The following is a 21,266-nucleotide window of genomic DNA, read 5'->3' on the forward strand; positions in this document are numbered from 1 at the left end:
ATATTTATTAGAAAACTATTATTTAGCTGGTTTAAGATTTAAAAATATAGTGCCAACTAGTTGTAACAAACAAAAACATTTACAAGTATAAAAAGACAAATTTTATAAACCAAGGGATCATTCTTTTGGAATTAGTCATTCCAAATCATTCAACAATCATTCATTCAGCTTCCACCATTTTGGATCCACTTCAGAGCTTCGACATGAAGTCTCTGAGTAACTGTTGTCAAAACATTAAATATAAACTCAAAAAGAAAGTATAACTAATGTATGGTATAGTATGACAAGTCAAAATTATTTATTAGCAATTTACATGCTTTTGTAGTTATTGTATGCTTCTTTCTTTTAGTAAATGTAATATATTAGTGCATTTAACTTATATGTAATTGTTTCTTTTATTCTAAATATTAATTAATTACATTATGCATTCTTATTATTTTTATTCAATCTCTTTTATTCTACTATCTGTCACATCTAAATAAAATGTCTTGGATCATTTGGGTAATTGTCTCCATGTAACAGGCAATACACTATAACTATAATCCCACTATACTACCCGTTCCATTATTGTGAATACTAATACACTTTACCCTTTACAAAAATTAATTTTATATTTATTATTTTTTATATATGTTAGTAGACAAATAAAATTGTTGGTATATGAAAGCCTCATATCTTAATGTGTAACTGTGTTAAGATCAATTGCATCCTAATTGTACAACTGCAGACTCAGAGAAAAATGTAGGTGCCGTACTTAAAAAGGTAGGTTACATGTATACAGCAGACGTATAACTAATTACGCATGTGTTATAATACTTTCCGTATAAGTGTTCCATTTGTACGTACTTTCAGTATGAAACAATATAGGCGGTCAGGATCTCACATACAAATGGACGTGTGTATAACATATAACTGAGGAATGTAACTTCTGGGAAAATGTTAGGTGTCAGACATTCTGCAACGGCATGATGTAACATCTAAGGGCAGTGCGTATGTAGCATATGGATAACGTATGCTCCGTACTGATTTCTGTAGTAAGCAAGAGGATTCCGTACATTTGTACAATATGCCGCTGTCCGGAGAAAGGGTTTTCTGAATGCAGGTAGAAGGTGAGAAGGAAGAGACACATGGAAGTTTCACACCGTCGGAGCTGAGGACCGTTTTGGACTGACACATGGACAGACAGGGTAAATATATAAAGGAGCTTGGACCGATACATGGACAGACAGGGTAAATATGTAAACAGTGGTCGAAGTGATACGGTATGCGGTGGTATGCCATACCGCCTCTGGTTTTCAGTAATGAGGACATACCGTCTCTGGTTTTTCAGTGAATAAGACAATATTTAAATAGCCGGTATGTTGAGGGAAAATCATAGTAAAACATATCGCTTCTGCTCTTTTTCCACTTGGAACACTCTATATAAAGGAATTTGGACGGACACATGGATAGACAGGTAAATATGTAAAGAAGTTTTGGTAAACTAATTTCCTAGAAAAACGTAGAATTTTCTTGATTATGATTAAAACATGTACAGCATCAATCCATTAGAATTTTATGGGCTTAAGCTATAACGGAGTTGATTTCTTAACCTTGATTTGAGAGTACATATTTTTGCACACGTTCCAAGGTCTTTTATATAATGTTGATATTTTCATTGGCTTTTATAACAGAAGTGAAAAAATGTAAAGTGCATCAACACTTGATAAATATAAATTTACTTTTTCTTTTTTTAATCTTTCACCTTTGATCAGCTCTTGGAAAGAAAATAGTAATTTCTGATTGGTTAAGGAATTTGGTATGTTAAAGGTTAGTTGATTAACTGTTTATGTTTTATGTGTAATTTTTTCACACGTCTCTTCGTTGCACACGTCTCGTTGCTAATTCCTTCTTTAAATATTGGATGCGGTTGACGTTTCTAAACAGACGCCGTCAAAACAACTGCAACGCTTCACTCAAAATAACGAAAAGTCAATCGCTGAAAAATCAAGATGCCTGGCCCTTGTGATAAATGCAAAGGTACGTTGAAATTCGATTTTAATTTTCGCTTTGATCTTAGGAGTCTTTCACTAGGCTCCCGGACACTTTCTTCTCATCTTTGTTAATAATAATGGAAACAATATTAAAATTTGGAAAGTCAAGACATTTCAGAATGTGGGAAAAATTTGATCGTCCAGCAAGTATGATAAAGGATTTCTGGATAATAAGAAAGGACTTTCGTGCATCTATTCGGCTTTTTAAATTTTTTTATATTCTTTTTTTTAATTTAGTTAAGTTATGTAGTAAAATTCAGAAAGGTTATAGATTTATTTAGAAGAGTCGTAAGCAGCGGCTAACAGGATTAGGAATTAGGAATTAAATTTCTGGGCTTTCCGTATCTATGGCCATGTTAGCCCCGTATGAGGAATGACGTCACTCGGCGATTACACTATTCGAGGAAAGAGAACGAAGGAACAGGGCTGGGACCTGTGAAAACATAGGGAAACCTCACTCAGGTTGGGTAGCTGGAAAAAGCTTTTACACTTTTTCAACCGAGTGTCTCCACAGGGAATCGAACCCGGGACCCGCTCGCACCAAAGACGGAGAGTGTTACCGACTCAACTTAAAGCTGCACCGGCGTAACAGATGCTTATCTTAAGAGGGATATGTACCGGTAGTTTCCTTTTAAAAAATGCTTTTACAAGTAATCTGGTTTTCTTATATGTTTCTATCGTAGTCCAGTGGTTCCCAACCTTTTTTGACCGACAACACACTTATCTGAACGTTTAAGATATCACGCTTGCTTTATTATTATTATTATTATTATTATTATTATTATTATTATTATTATTATTATTATTATTATTATTATTATTATTATTATTAATATAACTTATGGTAGTATAAAACTATAAGTTTGTATTAAGCAGAGACTCTTTGTAGTATCGATCATTATAGCTTCCGCCAGAGGCACTGACTGACGAAGTCAGTCTCAAAATTCTTTGTAACTAATTATTAAATGTTTCACAATTTTTAAACCCTAAAATTTCGAAACACACTCTATGGACCTGTGTGACACACTAGTGTGTCGTGACACATTGGTTTGGAACCTCTGTCTTAGTTTATCTTTTAAAAAAAAAAAGAAGAAAAAGAAGCCTTTTGCATCCGGGATCAGCATTGATGATTTGCCTGGTACTTTTAAATGCCATGACCTTACTATTAGTGGCGTCGCTAGAAGTCCATTTTGGGTGGCTTCGACTTTATCTTAAGAACAGAAAAAGCATTCGACGGACAGACTCCAGGTTCGGAATTACCACTCTCGGTTTACGTGTGAGTTGTGAAAGATCTGTCTGGCAATGGCGTCGCCAGAATTTGTTTTGAAGGCTTCCACTAGAGTAAACAGTTTTGAACCTCCAGCCTGTGAAATTATTATTGATGGTCCACATTACAAAGTCTGTAGCTTCAATTACTCTATCCTTTGATCCAGAAAGCGATCGTGTGGAAATTGCTGTGGAAGCAAGCATTCCTGTTGGTGGAATTAGTATTGGTGGAACCCCATTTGGCAGCAAGTAAAATTCATAGATATTCAGTACACAAAATAAATGCAGCTAAAGATTGTCGCCATTAATTGCTTTGAAGCCCTTCAATTGATTCACCAGAGAGAAGTAAATTTCAGTCAGAAACTATTGTCCACAAAATGAGACAGCTGGCAACTATAGGGTACTTTTCCACAAAAAAAAAAAACAAAAAAATCATAAGTGGCCATGATTATTGAGTTGTATCTACATTATCAATATTAAATAATAATAATAATAATAATAATAATAATAATAATAATAATAATAATAATAATAATAATTTACTTATTCATTTTCATTTTGATACAGTCAATATGCGAATTAAGAGGTTTATACACTCAAGATGGCATATACTTAAGAAGAAAATGACCACACATGTAGTATATAGTTTGCATTAATGCCTGTATGGTACTCACATATCGTCGGTCCAATGCCAAAACCGCGAATGTGCAAATTTTGCTATTTTCACCTAAAACATACAGGTTAAGTGCAATTTCATGTTATTTGGAGCACACAGATTACAATACCAAAGTCCCATTTGTGAAATATGAGTATATTAGAAGTTATAGTCTATTCCTAAAACATGTACCTAAGTCTATATACTAAAACATGTACACTCATGTCCAAAATGATTGTCGCATATCTACGTATAACTGTCTTCTTGTAAGAATATAATTTGATAATGATTTTGCAGGGTACTTTTAATACTGTTACTATGTGTAAAATCGGAAAATGTATATTTGTGCTAAATTTCATAGGAAAAGAATTATAAATACGAAAATTAGAATGAGTAAAACAAAATGTTGCTAAATGGACCAGAAAATTTTATTTTCGTTTTATTGTTCTTATTTACTGCTCTTTTGACATGAAATTTGCCACATACATGTCTTTGACGATTATACACATATTAACATTATAAGAAATACCGGGCGAATTCGTTATCAAATTATGTTCCTAGAACAACATATTTACAGACATGCGACAATAATTTTGGACATGAGTGTATCTAAGTCTATATACTAAAACATGTACACTCATGTCCAAAATGATTGTCGTATATCTATAACTGTCTTCTTGTGAGAATATAACTTGATAATGATTTTGCAGGGTACTTTTAATACTGATACTGTGTGTAAAATTGGGAAGTGTATATTTGTCATAAATTCATAGGAAAAGAATTATAACTACGAAAATTAGAATGAGTAAAAGAAAATGTTGCTAAATGGACAAGAAAGTTTTATTTTCGTTTTATTGTTATTATTTACTGCTCTTTTGACATGAAATTTTCCACATATATGTCTTTGCCGATTATACACATACTAACATTATAAGAAATACCGAGCGAATTTGTCATCAAATTATGTTCCTACAACAACATGTTTATAGACACGCGACAATAGTTTTGGACATGAGTGTGCATGTAGCTAAGTGGAATATTAAAATGCTTATAACACAAAGTCAAATTTAGCAGATTAGCAGTTTGACATTGGATCGATGATATATCAGAAACAGTTTTGTTTACCAGAAGGGGGATTCTCCCCTCATCTTTCCACTAATTCAAACTCTGAACACAGTATTTCGATATCAGCCTACACAGCATTTAGATTTGTAGCTCATGCATTTATTATATATGGCATGTAATGACCACACGAGATGTGGATAATCTTAATTTGTGTAAGCTCTCTCTGTAGACCTCTCATTTACAGACAAATAGTCATGTCCTATTAGTGTCCATTATCCAGAGGTTTCACTGTTCTACATTAAAAAAAATAAAATGGACATCAATGTCGGGATAACTTGCAAAATTTTTGAATTGTACTTTTTTTTAAAAAAGCTTAAGCCGTTTCATCGATACGGATTTATTGGAATCTGAATATTTTAATGTATTATTGGGTTCAGTTACTTTTTTACGTCCCTGGTTCTATCCTCGGCCAAGTAAGTTTGTGAAAAAAAAAATGAAATATTTATGTTCTACGTCCCACGATTATATCGGTTAGGCTAAAGGAGACGGCGATGATAAGAAATTAAGGAAATGGTGGAATAAGAAAGTGGGAGGAAACGGGAGAACCCCGATTAAACTCACACACACGGTGTTTGTCCACCACAAAGTTCACTTGGCGTAAGTAAGTTTGTAGTGAACAATATTATGTCCATGGGTTTTCTCCGGTACCCTGTTTCCTCCCACTTTCTCACTCCACCAATTCATCTATCATCATTTATCCGTCTCCTTTAGCCTAACAGGAATAAACGCAGGACTTTAAAATTAAACATTCCAATTTCATTTTTTTAAAATTACATTTCCAAAAATTAAGTGGGCTTTAGAAGGATACGGGTTACCTTTAGCCAGCGATTTATAGATGTTTTTTAATGGATCATTGGATTTATCAAGAACATATCATTGATTTTTGAACGCTTAATACATTGTGCAGAGTGCGACAGAAAACAAAACTGACGGTTTGCTAATTGAAATTATAACTAAATTGATTATTTCGCACAGGCCTATTATCTGTTATTTCACATTTGAACTAAAATTTACTGTTTTGCTTAGAACAATTAATTATTGGTTTGCATACGCGCCTTTGGCGTTGAAGACCCGGATTCGATTTCCGGTGGGAGCTTTTCTGGGTTCGGATTCCACGTTAAGCTGTAAGTCCACACATGTCTCATATAGCCTCGCTGCTGAAAGGGATACTAAACTCAAAATCAAATCAAATAAAACAATAAATTATGAAACTCTGTTTTGAATTTTAAAAAAAATCAGATAATTTAGTGATTTTTTTCTGGAGTTCAAACGGTACACGGATTTCTTCAAGGTCACTCTTCTTCACGCCGCAGGCTTCCCCGAAAGTTCTAGGGATGGTATCGAGACGAGACGAGACGAGACTTTGTACAGTCTCGGTCTCGTCTCGATTGATAAATAACGGTCTCGGTCTCGGTCTCGTCTCGAGTAAAAAATCACCTTCTCGGTCTCGGTCTCGTCTCGGTCAACAGATGCTTGTCTCGATCTCGGTCTCGGTCTCGAGTACCAAGTCTCGGTCTCGTCTCGAAAGTCTCGAAATAAATAGTGTGAAACTAAAATAATCAAAGTATTATTCTCGTACAGTTTGTCGTTTCCGCTTATTTTTTCCTTTCATTTTGACTTAGAATTATGCTATGGTGTACCTCTTCATAGCTAATTTGCTAGTGCTAATGCTTTCCATGCGCGTAGTCCAGGCTCTGTGATCAGTGGGTATATCACCCTAAAGCCCTAATATAACCCATATTTCACTTTCAGCAATAGACTTTGTCTCATATAATCTCAGAACTGCCTATACATTTAAACTCTATTAAATTAATTCCAGTACTATACAGTAGTTTATTTCCTTCCTTTGAATCAGAATTGTTCAATACCTCCTAACGGATAACACAACACATAGCAGCACGAATGTATTTAATTGTACCGAAATTGAAACTTTACAATTTCTCATTTATTATTCAATACATTCTGCTTTGACTGTCATTTTAAAAACAGAATATAACGTTCATTATCTTAACAAATAGGGTAAATTATTAATAGGGTAAATTATTACTATAATATACGTATTTTGTTTGAAATTGCTGAAATGCTTTATTACCGTTTCACATCTCAGTGTTTAATTGACACTTTAAAACAGGAACTTCCTTAACCTTGTGGTGGGAGCTACTACACTCATCTTTGCTATGTGAGGTCTCGAGTTGGATCACAAAACAAGTTAGATTCAAAGTCCGATGTTTCGCATAACTTGCGTTTCATTTTAAGTACATTCTGTTTCTTATACAAATTCATAAGGTCGTAATGCATTACGTAAGCACATATCCAGTGCCATAACATAGATTAATCTTATTTCTGAGCTCTCAACGGTGCATGCAATCTATATTCGAGAAAACATATCTTGCGTTCATTACGTTGAAATTTTATATTGATTAAAAATTACTTGTGAAACATGGACATACATATTATATAAGTATATAGGTAATTCGAGTTATCTGTATCTATTTTTTCTCACTCGCCAAAACAAGTGATTCTTAACTTTAGTTTTCTTTTGTATTAATTTTCGTAGTTTTTCTGCAACATGATGGATTGAATAGTCAAAAATATCTTTTTCGCTCTATGATTTTCATTAAATTTTGGATCCATTTTTACCCTACCTTACCTAGTAAAAGTTATATATTTAGTCTTAGTTGAGGAACCGGTTTTTCGCTTCTGTAAAATTACGAAATTATGACTTGGTTTAGCTTACCTCCGAGGTTTAGATATAATAAAATCATCACCATCATCATAATCAATCATTATCAATCCATTGCTGGATGAAGGTCTTTCCAAGTCTTCACAGCTATCTAACTTGGGCAATTCTTTTCCAGGTTACTCCTCAGTGGCTCTTCATTTCCTCACACCTTCTTGTATGCGTAGGTTTACTAGGCTGTTTTTGTCTTGTGGTGTCCAGTCTAGGATTGTTTTCGTCCGTCGATCATAATTTCTTCTTGCAATACGTCCAGTATATTTTCCAACTCATATTAAATTATTTCATTAGCATCATCAGTATTCATTTCTATATATTTGGGCTACAAATAATTCGAATTCGCTACTTTCGGTGTACAGACACGCTATTTTTTAATCTTCGGATCTGGCAACACTGACTGATTAAAATCAACATAATGTGAGAACCCCCATTTGGTCTAGCGGCTAGCACTCTTGATTTCGGTTCGCGTGGTCTCGAGTTCGATTTCCGGTAGGGGTAAAGTTGAACGACCGAAGTGGTTCGGATTCCAGTATAATCATTAGCTCCATCTCCTTTAGCCGCCCTAGCATAACTGTGAGACGTTAAACTAAAACAAAACAAAAGAAAAGTGAACACTGTGTATTACTAACTGTAAGTCCTTGAATAATTGCATATAGCTATATGGTATGGATCGAGTTTGAGGTGCTCGGTGGTCAAACTAAAGGAAGTGAAATATAATTAGTGAGTAATTAGAACTTTTAATTAAGCACGATCTTAATCTAAAGTGTACACCAGGCGTAAGGCTTAAGGGGAACAACTAGTGTTACTGAAAATGTATCAGTTACATTTAATCTCAGTTACAATTTGCACTTACATGTGTTGCTGGAACGAAGATTTAAACATTAACATTATAAGTAGCCCAAAGACACTGAAAAACATCGTCTCTTGAAAGCATTTTTGCACCATAAAACAAACTACGAGTAATTTTAAAATATCTTGCAGATCATCTACGTTATTTGCACATATTTAGAATAATATTTAGCAATTTATTTAAGTGGGCAACGCTGCTTAAAATAATGTACCGGTAACTGCCACTTGTAATTAAGACCACCAAAAACTATTGTTGTAATATTATAGAAGCAAAGAAAAGCAATAATCAATATAAAAATTTAATACAAATACGTCATTTTACGCAGTATAACAATCACTACCAATGTATTTGGTATCTCTGAAACGATTTGAAATAACAAGTGTTGTAAATGGCGTTATAAGCATTTAAGTCTTTTGGAAGCATCTGCATGATAAGACTTGATATGTCAGCGCGTTTTCGAAGTTAAGTCTTTAGAAACATTTAAATTTTCCGTTTCTTGTAACTTTGTTAACTCATTCATTCGAAATATATTATACCATGATCACAGTATTTGACGCTAAGATACAGTTGAGTTGCGCATTGCACCGTCCATGCCATTTGAGTTAATAGAGATTTTAAAATTGTTGATGTTAATGATACTGTATTGTCCTTTGTTACACTAAATAATGTATGGGCTATTGTGGTTTTGTTAAATAACTAAATTAGAAATATGTAATACTTTACGTAGCGCAATTTGAAAAAATACAACTTTATTTTCCTTTTAGCAACATTGTTTATCTAGTGATATTGCAGAGTATCTAGAAGAATTTCCCAACTTGGTACAAAATTTCAGCATTTTTAATCTATCTATCTATCTATCTATATATATATATATATATATATATATATATATATCACAGAATAGGGGAGGGCTATAGGGACTTTAGCCCTCTTAACGCTCAGGTATACACTGGATAAAATGGGTTTCAATCCTACTTTCTTTACACTGGATAAAGCGGCAAACCATGGTTTAGCCCCTCCCTTGATCATATACTAGGTCCGCGGCTATATATATAGCCTATTTTGGCCCATTTTAATCTTTCCACGGAGATATCTCGAAAACGGTGAACATAAATGAACCGAACAAAAACTTAAATAGGAAATGCCATGGGGCACACCGAATGGTGTTGTCGCGGCGCCTCCCGGGGCCGCCCTTCATGTGGTACCAGGGCCAAACTTTAAAATTTTAAATAGAAACATGGGGCGAGTAATACCTCGTTCCATAGATCTTTAAAAAGTAAAAAGCGTTGTGGCAAAAGATTTTTCATATTGGTCACCGTATTCAAGATGGCCGCCAAGACATGGTGCCTGTATCTGATAAAACGTCCAGTAACCTAATATGAAAACAGTTGGAGATAAACGAACAGTCAGAAAGTGAAAAACAGGAAAGGCATGTGGCGCGTCGAGTAATATTCTCGCAGTGCTCCCAAGGTTGCCTTTCAAGGGGCCAAACTTAGACATTTTGAACCGAAATATGGGTCAAGTGATACGTTGTTGGATACATTTTGAAACACTAAACATTATTGTATCAAAAGATTTTTCATATGGGTCACCGTTTTCCAAATGGCCGCCAAGACATGGTACCTGTATCAGATAAAACGTCCAGTACAACTTGACCCCTAATATGAAAATAGTTGGAGATAAATGAACAGAACAAAACTCGTATAGGAAAGCACAGAGCGTATTTATCATTCCACGGCTCGAGTATAATGCAACAGAGATTATTAAAGTATAATTAACATGATCCAAAAGAGGAAATGATAGAAAATTATCTTTCCGATCTGTTCGTAAGTGGGTGAAGCGGGAATGAATGGTAAACTCAAATGAGAACCTCACTTTTATTTGCAATAGATATGGTTTGTCTGAAACACTTGTGTGTACAAATGACTGGTACTATAATGAATAAAAATAAAGTGAAATAAGATGAATAAAAATAAGGTGAAATTCAAATTTAACAACATTTTGCCTGCCCCTTCGCCCCTGATAATTTAACGCAATGCGTGCAGGATTTTGGGGACATATCTGCATCAGTATGTACCGTTTCGTTACTAAAGATCACAACTGAAATTACCGTTGAAAGTTATTCGGAATGTAACTGTGGACATCTCAGTGAAACTCATATTCCATCACATGCAAGAAGACATATAAGGAAAAGAAGCGAACCAATATCATGCAGACGACTGTTGAACAAAACCAACGTTTGAAAACATTGTTCTAAAATTGCATTGTTCGACAAATTGGCTTCGCATTTCAGTTGATTCATTTTTGCATCAAACCATTGCCCGCAATCAAAATAGAAGGTACCATTTAACAAGAATTTAACATACTTTATCCCATTACAGAGACATTTGTCTCTTATAAAAACACATTTCAAATAACTTTGTTTCGTAGATATAATTTGCAAAAACTAAGGCTCTCATTTGCAATTTCACCGATCCTTCCCGCTTCACTCACTTACGGAGTGAGGTTAGGATAAATTTCTAGGAGTTAAATTTCTTCCTTTCCATTATGGCAATTTCACTCTAATCATCTTTTCGACTGTTGCAACATTCCCGAGTTATAGAATGATAAATACCCTCTGTGATTTTCTATTCGAATATTTGTTCTGGTGTTTTCATATTAGTGATACTGGACGTTTTACCTGATGCAGGTACCATGCCTTGGTGGTCATTTTGAAAACGGTGACCCATATGCTTTAGCAACAGCACTATTTAGTTTTTAAAGATATGTTGAACGAGGTATCACTCACCCCATGTTTCCATTTACAATTTTGAGGGTGGCCGTGGGAGCCTCTGCGACAATATCAATCGATGTGCCACATGACATTTTCTATTTGAGTTTTTGTTCGGTTCATTTATGTTCAACCGTTTTCATATTAGTGGTACTGCACGTTTTACTGTATCTGATAGAGGCAACATGTCTTGTCGGCGATTTTGAATACAGTGCCCGATATGAAAGATCTTTTGCCACAACGCTTTTTAGTTTCTCAAGGTCTATCGAACGAGGTACTACTCACCCCTTGCTTCCATTTAAAATTAAAATTGGGCCCCGGGAACCTATGCAGGGCGGACCTGGGTGGCACCGCGACCATATATATATATATATATATATATATATATATATATATATAGTATATATACAGTATATATAAAGAGAGAGAGAGAGAGAGGGAGAGGGAGAGACACACAGACAGCAGAAAGAGAAAATTCTATTTTCCTCAGCAGTGGATTTTGTTTGCGGAGAGGCTCGAGGAACGAGTAAGAAACATTTGCGTTGTACGTGCGATGCAAAAAATTATCACAAATTTATTTCGGGGGGGGGGTTGAGCCCGATAACCACCCCCTAAATGCGCCAATGTACATCAGTCAACCGTTCTCATATTATCTAACACAGCAACGAAACAAATTTTGAGTGAAGGCAATTTTAGTATCTATTAATATCAATATTCGAGACGAGACCGAGACTTTCGAGACTGACTTAAGTCTCGTCTCGGTCTCGTCTCGATCTATAGAGGTCTGTCTCGGTCTCGGTCTCGTCTCGGTATTTAGAAGTTCGTCTCGGTCTCGGTCTCGTCTCGGTATATAAATGTCCGTCTCGGTCTCGGTCTCGGTACCATCCCTAGAAAGTTCGTAATCCACAACCAACAGTGTTCAGTGCTGGAACTAGCCCAGGACCGGGAGGGCCAAGGCCCCCAATATTTTGAGTGACAAAAGTAATTGAAGGTTTTATTTATATAGTAAACTCATATAAATAAAAGTTTATAGTAAACTCATGAAATACGTATCATAGTCTGGGCTCTGGCTGTACTCCCCAGATTTTACCTTCTAGATACGCCACTGGTACATCCCGGTGACATCGTCCGCCGGTATATTGTAATATAGATCAAATAATAGAAAACTATTATTTTCAGTACGTACACACACAAAAAAAAAAAACAGTTGCCCCTCCCTCAAGAAATTAAAGCTGGCGTCGTTACTAATAACAAAGTAGCTAAATTTTATCCATGAATTTATGTGTAATTTCTTTATTTTCTAGAATTTTTCACATCTAAATGTCAAATATATATATATATATATATATATATATATATATATTATCCGTATATAATTCCATCTTCCATCAATTGCAGAGACCTCTGGTGACAAATGCCAGTGCGCCACAACTGGAAACTGCACTTGTGGATCCTCTTGTAGTTGTTGTCCCAAGAAGTAAGATGACCTGCCAAACACCTCATCATTCAGGTAAATATTATTTATTCATTATCTTAGAAAAGTACGAATATCACTTAATCTGTCACTTAACAATGTGTTTTGATACGTGCATAAATATACAAAACAATATACTGTATTCCTAGAGAATAAAAACTATCAATTCTTATTCGCTACGAATGAGACATTTTCTAGCGTTACAGACAGTGTTTGTAGGTTTCCTTAAGAAAATTTCCCTTGACTAACGCAAAATTTACACTTTTCTTATCAAATTTTCCCTACTTTGTTGAGTGTCCAACAAGTCACGTGACAGAAGTTGTGTGATAAAAGTTAATGTAGCTATATTAAGAGGCCTCATCACTGCGAAATTAAAATAACGCTAATTTTACAGTAATTATCTGATATCTTCAAATAGATAAAAGATAATCGAAAAGTGCAACAAGACCTCCCTAGACAATATTATTTTGCGTGAGATACCGTTATCATAACTCATTTATCTGCTTTTGATTTCCAGCCATTTAGAAAAAAGGCATTTATTTTCGCATTTCTAAATAACTGCAAACGGAAAGCTACTAGATGACTCGTGATAACGGTACCTCATGCAAAATAACATCGTCTAGGGAGGTCTTGATCCACTTTTCGATTATCTTTTATCTATTTGAAGATATCACATAATTACTGTAAAATTAGCGGTATTTTAATTTCGCAGTGATAGGGACTCTTAAAGAAAGTGCCGACTACATTTGTTTTATTCATTTACTTTTACTTTTTCCTTCACTTTTAAAAAAATACACACAATTACTTAACGGGCGCAAATTATGCAACTTTGAAAACACACACTTCTAAAAAGAACGCAGATAAATTTAAGCATTTATATTGGTCAAAAAGTTCCTCGTGGCCAAGCTATTAGCGTACGCGCCTTTTGGTGTGGGAGACCCGGTTCGATTCCCAGCGGCAGCTCATGTGGTTCGGATTCCACGTTAAGCTGTAGGTCGACGTCTCATATGATCTCGCTGCTGAAAGGGACAGTAAACTAAAACAATCAAACCAAATCAATATTGGTTAATCAGTCAGCGCGAGAATTTTCCGGGATTTTCACATTTAATTAAAAAATTCCCTTTCTTCCCTTTTTGCTAAATTTCCCTAGATTAGAAAGAGAAATTTCCCTCAAGCTACGAACAGTGCTCACAAAAGTTCGTTTTCTTCAATAGATGTAAATAAAAAGTTATAATTAAAAGCATTTAATTTTATTCATCACGGTGTCTTGCACTGACATATGTATTATCTTCGGAGAACACAGTAATTAACCAGAAATTAGAATGTAAAAATTGATTATAATTGTAGGGTACATCTCATTTACCATATTATGTACACTCATGTCCAAAATGATTGTCGCCTATCTTTAACTGTCTTCTTGTAAAAATATAATTTGATAATGATTTTGCAGGATACTTTTAATACTGATACTATGTGTATTATCGGGAAATGTATATTTGAGGTAAATTTCATACGAAAAGAATTATAAATATGACAATTAGAATGAATAAAACAAAATGTTGCTAAATGGACAAGAAAGTTTTATTTTCGTTTTATTGTTCTTATTTGCTGTTTTTGAAATTTGACATGAAATTTGCCACATACATGTCTTTCCCGATTATACACATACTAACATTATAAGAAATACTGGGCGACTTCGTTATGAAATTATATTCCTACAACAACATATTTATAGACATGCGACAATAATTTTGGACATGAGTGTACCAGGGGCGTACTCACGCGAGGAATCCACCAGGTATGAACTCCATCCCTCCCACATGTCGCAACAGGACATACATTTGTGCACTGTTTCAATAAAAGTATACTTGTCAAGTGTGGCGTCCCTGGTTCAATCCCCGGCTAAGTAAGTTTGTGGTGGACAACATCCTGTCCGTGGGTTTTCTCGGGTACTCCTGTTTCCCCCCGCATTCTCATTCCATCAATTCTTCCATCCTCATTTACTTACCTTAATCATCCGCCTCTCTTAACCTAAATGATTCAATCGTGAGATGTTAAACCAAAGAATTTTTTTCTTCGAGTCTAGTCAAATGTTCATTGAGTTTTTAATATGACCTTGTATTATATTATGTACAAATTACATAAATTTAATGTATATTTTGTTATTTCTCTTTTTTTCTTAATGACTTACTAACTACATTGCTGACCATGAAAAATTACTATATGCGGATTATCTGAAAATATATACTAAAACTGCAGCAACTTCTAGATCATATTAATAACTGGTGTTCTCCTAATCAACTTGGAGTCAATGCAAGCAAGTGTAAAGTGTTATCATTGATTAAGAGCAATTCACCTCGTCACTTTGATTATTTTATTAATAAATATGTACTTAATAAATAGTAAATAGACATGATTTAGTTAAAGATCTTGGTTTACGTTTGATGCTAAGTTAATGTTTGATAGTCAAATTGTAAATGCAGTGTAGGGCCGCGGTAGCTCAGTGGTAGAGCGTTCACCTCTGTTGCTTGGGTTCCTTGGTTCGATCCGAGTTCGCGCCATGTGAACTTTGTGGTGGATAAACACCGTGTGCGTCTGTTTTCTTCGGGGTTCTCCCGTTTCATCCCACTTTATTCAATTCATTCCATCAATTTTTCATTATCACCGTTCTTTTAGCCTCCCCGGCATAACGTGGAACGTAAAACTCAAAGATTTCATTTTCGTAAATACCGTATAACAAATGAAGCATTCAAACTATTAGGATTCGTAATTAGAACAAGAAAGGAATTTAAGAACTGTTCAACATTACAGAACTTGTATAATGCATATGTGCGTTCAAAGTTAGAGTATGCTTCTACTTCTACTATTTGGAATCCGTTTAATTCTTTTTTCTTCTTCTTCTTCTTCTTTTTTTTTTTTTTTTAATCGTAACCATTTAGAAAGAATATTGGCCAACTTTTCGAAATTTCTAACCTACAAAGAAACTCACATTTTTCCTACTTACCACAGCTATAAAACCATCCTTGAGCACTTTCATCTTCCAATACTAGAGCAAAAACGTCTTAAGACTGATTTATTATTGATTCAAAAAGTAGCTCAAAACATTTTGACTATCCTGACTTAATTTCTTCATTGAATCTTCATGTTCCTTCATTAAAAGCACTGGCTTCTATTACTGAAAAAAAAAAAAAAAAAACTACTAGGATTGATGAAATCAGTAATCTGGAGAATAACAGCTTTGTACAATAGAATATTTTGTAAATAACAATGACTTGGATATAGCTGATATGTCACCTAAGAAATTTAGAAATACCGTTATCAAGAGTTACGAATATGTAATTATGTAATTTTCAACGCTGTAATTGGGCTTTAGCCGTTTAGCCTGTTGTGTTGACAATAAATAAATACTTAACAATATTTATTCTGGAACGCCTTCGGTGAGAGAGCCAATGGGGTGTAGTCGTTCTGACGGCAAGAGACCTGACGGAATGTCTTTGATGCCATGGAAACGAGAGAAGGCTTTAATATGGGATTTCACTTGTGCCGATACTCTATAAATATAACACATTGATTTGATCCCTAGTCTTCCATTGCAAGCGCTGCTATCGGCTGAAGGAACTCCACTCGCTTTCTCTCGCTTAGCAACAGCTGAACCCTTATTGGCTCATCGCGTGGGTGTGTGAGGGTGTGAGCTTTAGTTTACATTTTTGCCACGGCTCAAGACATTTTGGCAGCACAATAGCCCCCTCTAATCTTTCTACTTCTTCCACAAAAGCTGGGATGGTCGCAACTCATAGAGAATCTGAAAAGAGACGAAAATATAACAACCTCTTGGACAAATACCACTTCGTCACCATCGCAATTCAAACTTGTGGGTCCTGGGGTCCTGAAGGACTGAACTTTATTAAAGAAGTTGGACGCCGAATAACTCTCAACACGGGCGATACTCGAGCTTCAGCCTTTCTTATACAAAGATTAAGTATGGCTGTGCAAAGAGGGAACGTATCAGCGATGCTGCGAGGAACGCTTCCACCGGGAAAGGCACTGGAAGAAAGCTTCCTTCTGTAACCACCCTCCTCTCACCAAACTCACGCAATTCCTGCTAATTAATAATATATAAAATGTATCTTTGGAACCTATGTGGCAATTTGTATAACTTAACAATATAATTAGATGTATCAAAAAAATAATAATTTTCAGTAAGTGAGGGATATTTAAATTAATCTAAAGAAAACATGATCAAAATGTCAATTCATTTCAAGCAAACAGAGCAGTAATTCCTCAGACAATTCAATACGCTAAGAAAATCAAGTTGGCACAGGTATTCAATATTGAAGAAAGCAATAATTATTGAAATACAGGAATTTCTTAATCAATCATCATTATCTATGATGTTAATGTCCGTCTTTCTTTTCTTCTCAGGTGCACCTGGATCTGCAGTCTTATATTCTGTGATCGTAATGAATGAATACATTCACAATATATTGAAATAGTACCTGGGAACTTCAATTGGCGACTATCACTAGGTCTATCTAATGAGAAAAACATGAACCACACCAGAAATCATTTTGTTGGACTATAATTGCCTCAATTTTTGTATTCATTCACATTTTTTATTATTATTTTTTCATATTTTGTTCTCATTATTAACTTAAAATAATAAAACAACTTTTTAAAATGCATATTTAGTTTTTTTTTGTAATTGTATCTTTACAAGTAGACGAAAAAGAAAAGAAAAAGACGATCGGTTCTCAAGAAAATGTCCGCAATCTTTTGATGGTATGAGAGCCGAAACACATTTCCGATTTATCTAATAGAATATAAAGGATATTTTCCATGGGAGTCTCTGGCGGGGAACGAGGGGGACGCGTCCCCCCAATATTTTGAAGTACAAAATGTTTAATATTCTATTTAATTTATTTGCTAACGACAGAATTACATATAAATAACAATAATTATATTTATTTGGAATATAATATTCAGGCTATGAAACGATTATAACAGTTCTTAATATGTCTCAAGAGTCCGTGAAGGTAAGCAAAAAGGTAACAAATGGAATCGCAGATAAATAAACAAGTTGGGCTAGGTACTATTATTTAAATCACTTTCTTTGATGTCTCCTCCAAAGTTTACATGCTAGAGACGCTAGTGATATTTTCGAATGAAATACATAGTTGTTGTGCAAAAGAAAAGGTTATTTTCGCTTCACCATTATGTAGTGTTCGTTGTCTCTCTCCAGGGTCGGCCCTAGGCAATTTGCCGCCTCGTACAATAGCATCATTTGCCACCCCTCTTTCTCCAGAAAGAAAAGCCATTCTAGCCCGTCATGTACAACGAAGGGGAGTGAAAGTGTACTCGCACTCAGAAAGGCCTAAACACTACAAATGCAAATGAAATTGTACTCGCACTCAGAAATGCCTAAACACTACAAATGCAAGTGAAAGTGTACTCGCACTCAGAAAGGCCTAAACACTACAAATGCAATCTCGTTGTACCTGTTTTTATTTTCTTTAAATAATAATCTATTACATTAGTGAAAGATAAAGCGAGCACATCTGCACGGGAAAGATGGTAATCCTTTTTGTAGAATTTATTTTTGGAATAACGCTGGTATGTCTGGAACGTACATCGGTGGTATGGTTGGTACGTACAGAAAATTATATTCTTTTTAATTTACTGAAAACAGTACACAAATTATCCTTCCATTCTGAAGTTATTTATAAAAGAAATTTCATCAAACGGAAAAAAAAAACTTTTGTCACTGACTGTACGAGCTCAACGAAGATCATTTATCAATATCTAAAGATATGGGAGTCCTTACACAATATACTGCATGTATGGTTTATCACATTGTGATTCTTTCGTGACACGGAAGGATTCTGATGACTTTTAGATGAAATTTGAGAATAAAAGCAGAACACAAATTTTCATCATAAATTTACAATCGACACGAGAAAATCTTTCTCTAGGTCGAAACGAAACGACATTTTTTTTTTTTTTTTTTTTTAGATTCGAGACGAGTAATTTGCCAAATTTACGAGAAGAGACAATAGAATCATATTTCTGGTCTCGTGGGCGACACTAGAAGCAAGTACTTCCACCGGGTATCGTACGCGAGACCACATGAACAGAAAACACATACATTACCCTGGTCACGAAGAGCGATTGGAATGTTTTATATAATAATTCATAATTCATATTCATTTCTATATACTCCCATTATTTAAACATTTAAAAGCTTAAAAGTATCTCTCTCTCGGTATCATGCTTACAAACCGGAAAATAATATATTATTTTCATTGTATCTTACATTTTGTCATCTTAGTGCGTGCTGAATAAAAATAAACTATTACCATGGTAACGGAAGGAATGTGACGTCACATTTTCCTAGTCCATTTACGTTCCTGACGTTAAATAGAAAATATCAAGATGATTTTAATACAACGTAAAGGAAGATTGATTGAAGAGGCTGATGAGTTGGGAAATGCAATGTAAAAAGTGCATTAAGTGGCTCCCTAATTGTTGCAACATGCCTTTTTTTTTTTTCTTGCTTGACCTTGTAATCTATTGACAGAAGCAGACAACCTTGTGGACATATTGTCTCGACGAACAAAAGACGTTAATTGTCTTGGAAGGTGAAGTATTTGTAGTGACAAGCGTCAACCTTCCCACCAATAAGAAACTGGTTCGCTAGTATTAAGTCTTTGTCTTAACAAAGCAGAAGTCTATCGCCGCTGAATCCGAACATCGTTGTTGTATCATTGTCCCTGTACGATTCACATTTTCGCTTTATTAATTAGAACGTCCGAATTTGCAACAGACTTACAGACTGATTTTTCATATTTTTTCCACTTTACTAGGCAAATGGTGGGATGGTTTCTTTGTACACTATACAGAATACAATCGTAGTTCGTTAAGTTCAAAGACCCAAATGTATACTATGGAACTCCCTCGTTGCCATTTTGTTAGCTTACTTGACTTCGGCACCGAAGACCCAGGTTCGATTCCCGGAGAGTTCATGTGGTTCGAAATCCACGTTAAGCTGTAGTTCTACGCCTTACATAGCCTCGGTGCAGAAAAGGATGCTAAGTTCCAATCCAATCAATTGGTACTACATAACTACAATTTCAAGCTTTTTCTCAATTCTTACTCTGAACAAAGTATAACAACCAACCAAAATTGTTAATCATCCCCATTTATTCAGTGCAACAGGGTGAGCGCAAAGTATGGTCTGTGGGACATACCATACTTAGAGCACAGTAGGATAAACAATGGGAAACGGTACGTTAAACCAGTGGTTACAGTGGCGGATCCAAGGGAGGCTATAAGGGTTATAGCCCCCCAACCCTTGACGCTCAGGTATAACTAACTCTATGGTCTATGTAACCCGGAGGTTCAATGCCGCGTTCGCAAAAGCTCTCCACTGACTTCTATCCTTAGCTACCTGCATCCAGTTGATACTTTGTATTCCAATCTCTGCGAGATCCATCTTAATATTGTCCTCCCATCTGTGCCTAGGTCTTCCTAATGGTCGTTTTCCGATTGGTCTTCCAGTCAAGACTTTGAAAGCGTTTCTACTTTCTTCTATTCTAGCTACATGACCCGCCCACCTAAGCCTCCTAGACTTGACGACCCTAACAATGTTGGGTAAACCGTATAAACTATGTAGTTCCTCGTTATGAAGCTTCCGCCATTCCCCATTCCCGTTCCTCTTGGGTCCGAATATTCGTCTCAGGATTTTGTTCTCAAATATTTTCAGTCTATGCTCTTCCCTCAGAGTAAGCGACCATGTTTCGCAACCATACAGAACAACAGGCATGATTATCGTTTTGTATACTTTAAGCTTCAGATTCCTCGACAGAATTCGCTCAGGTATACAGTGGATAAATTAGACTTCAATCCTGCTTTACACTAGATAAAGCGGCAAACTATGGTTTAGCCCCTCCCTTGATCATATTCTGGATCCGCCACTGAGTGGTTACCAACCTCTTTTGACTGGCGATACACTTTGATGAGTGAACACGACACCGGGAAACACTTAATTTTTTATTAGTAACAATCTAAGTTATATTAGTCTAAGACAGTAATATTCAATAATCTGACGGTTCTAGGTAGTACTGAGAATAATTACTTTCATTGGTGGCTTTGACTGGTTTGATACAGTCTGTCCCAAAAATTAATTTTAACTAATTATTAAAAGTTTCACGATTTTTAAATTCTAAAATCTCGTGACACTCTCTATCGGACTACGTGACACACTAGTGTGTCGCAAGTCATTGATTGGGAACCACTGCGTTACACAATTATGCACATTGACGCTAAATATATTTACCAACTCAATTGCCATTGTAATCCT

General features: G+C 35.3%; 2 long non-coding RNA genes across 3 annotated transcripts in view; one reads left to right on the forward strand and one right to left on the reverse strand.

Moving 5' to 3' along the window:
- Positions 1 to 21,266, reverse strand: part of LOC145669519 (uncharacterized) — a 62,604-nt gene that overhangs the window by 6,753 nt on the left and 34,585 nt on the right. For both annotated transcript variants that reach the window (XR_014128207.1, XR_014128208.1), the window contains exon 2: positions 15,915 to 16,085. This is a non-coding gene — a long non-coding RNA (uncharacterized LOC145669519). The remainder of the gene's footprint in view (positions 1 to 15,914; positions 16,086 to 21,266) is intronic.
- Positions 1,859 to 17,592, forward strand: LOC145669517 (uncharacterized). Its single transcript, XR_014128206.1, has 3 exons — positions 1,859 to 2,019; positions 12,835 to 12,946; positions 17,333 to 17,592. It is a non-coding gene; the product is annotated as an uncharacterized LOC145669517 (long non-coding RNA).

The sequence above is a fragment of the Thermobia domestica genome, chromosome 14, assembly GCF_964235325.1.
Source record: "Thermobia domestica chromosome 14, izTheDome1.hap1.1, whole genome shotgun sequence".
Lineage (NCBI taxonomy): Eukaryota > Metazoa > Arthropoda > Insecta > Zygentoma > Lepismatidae > Thermobia > Thermobia domestica.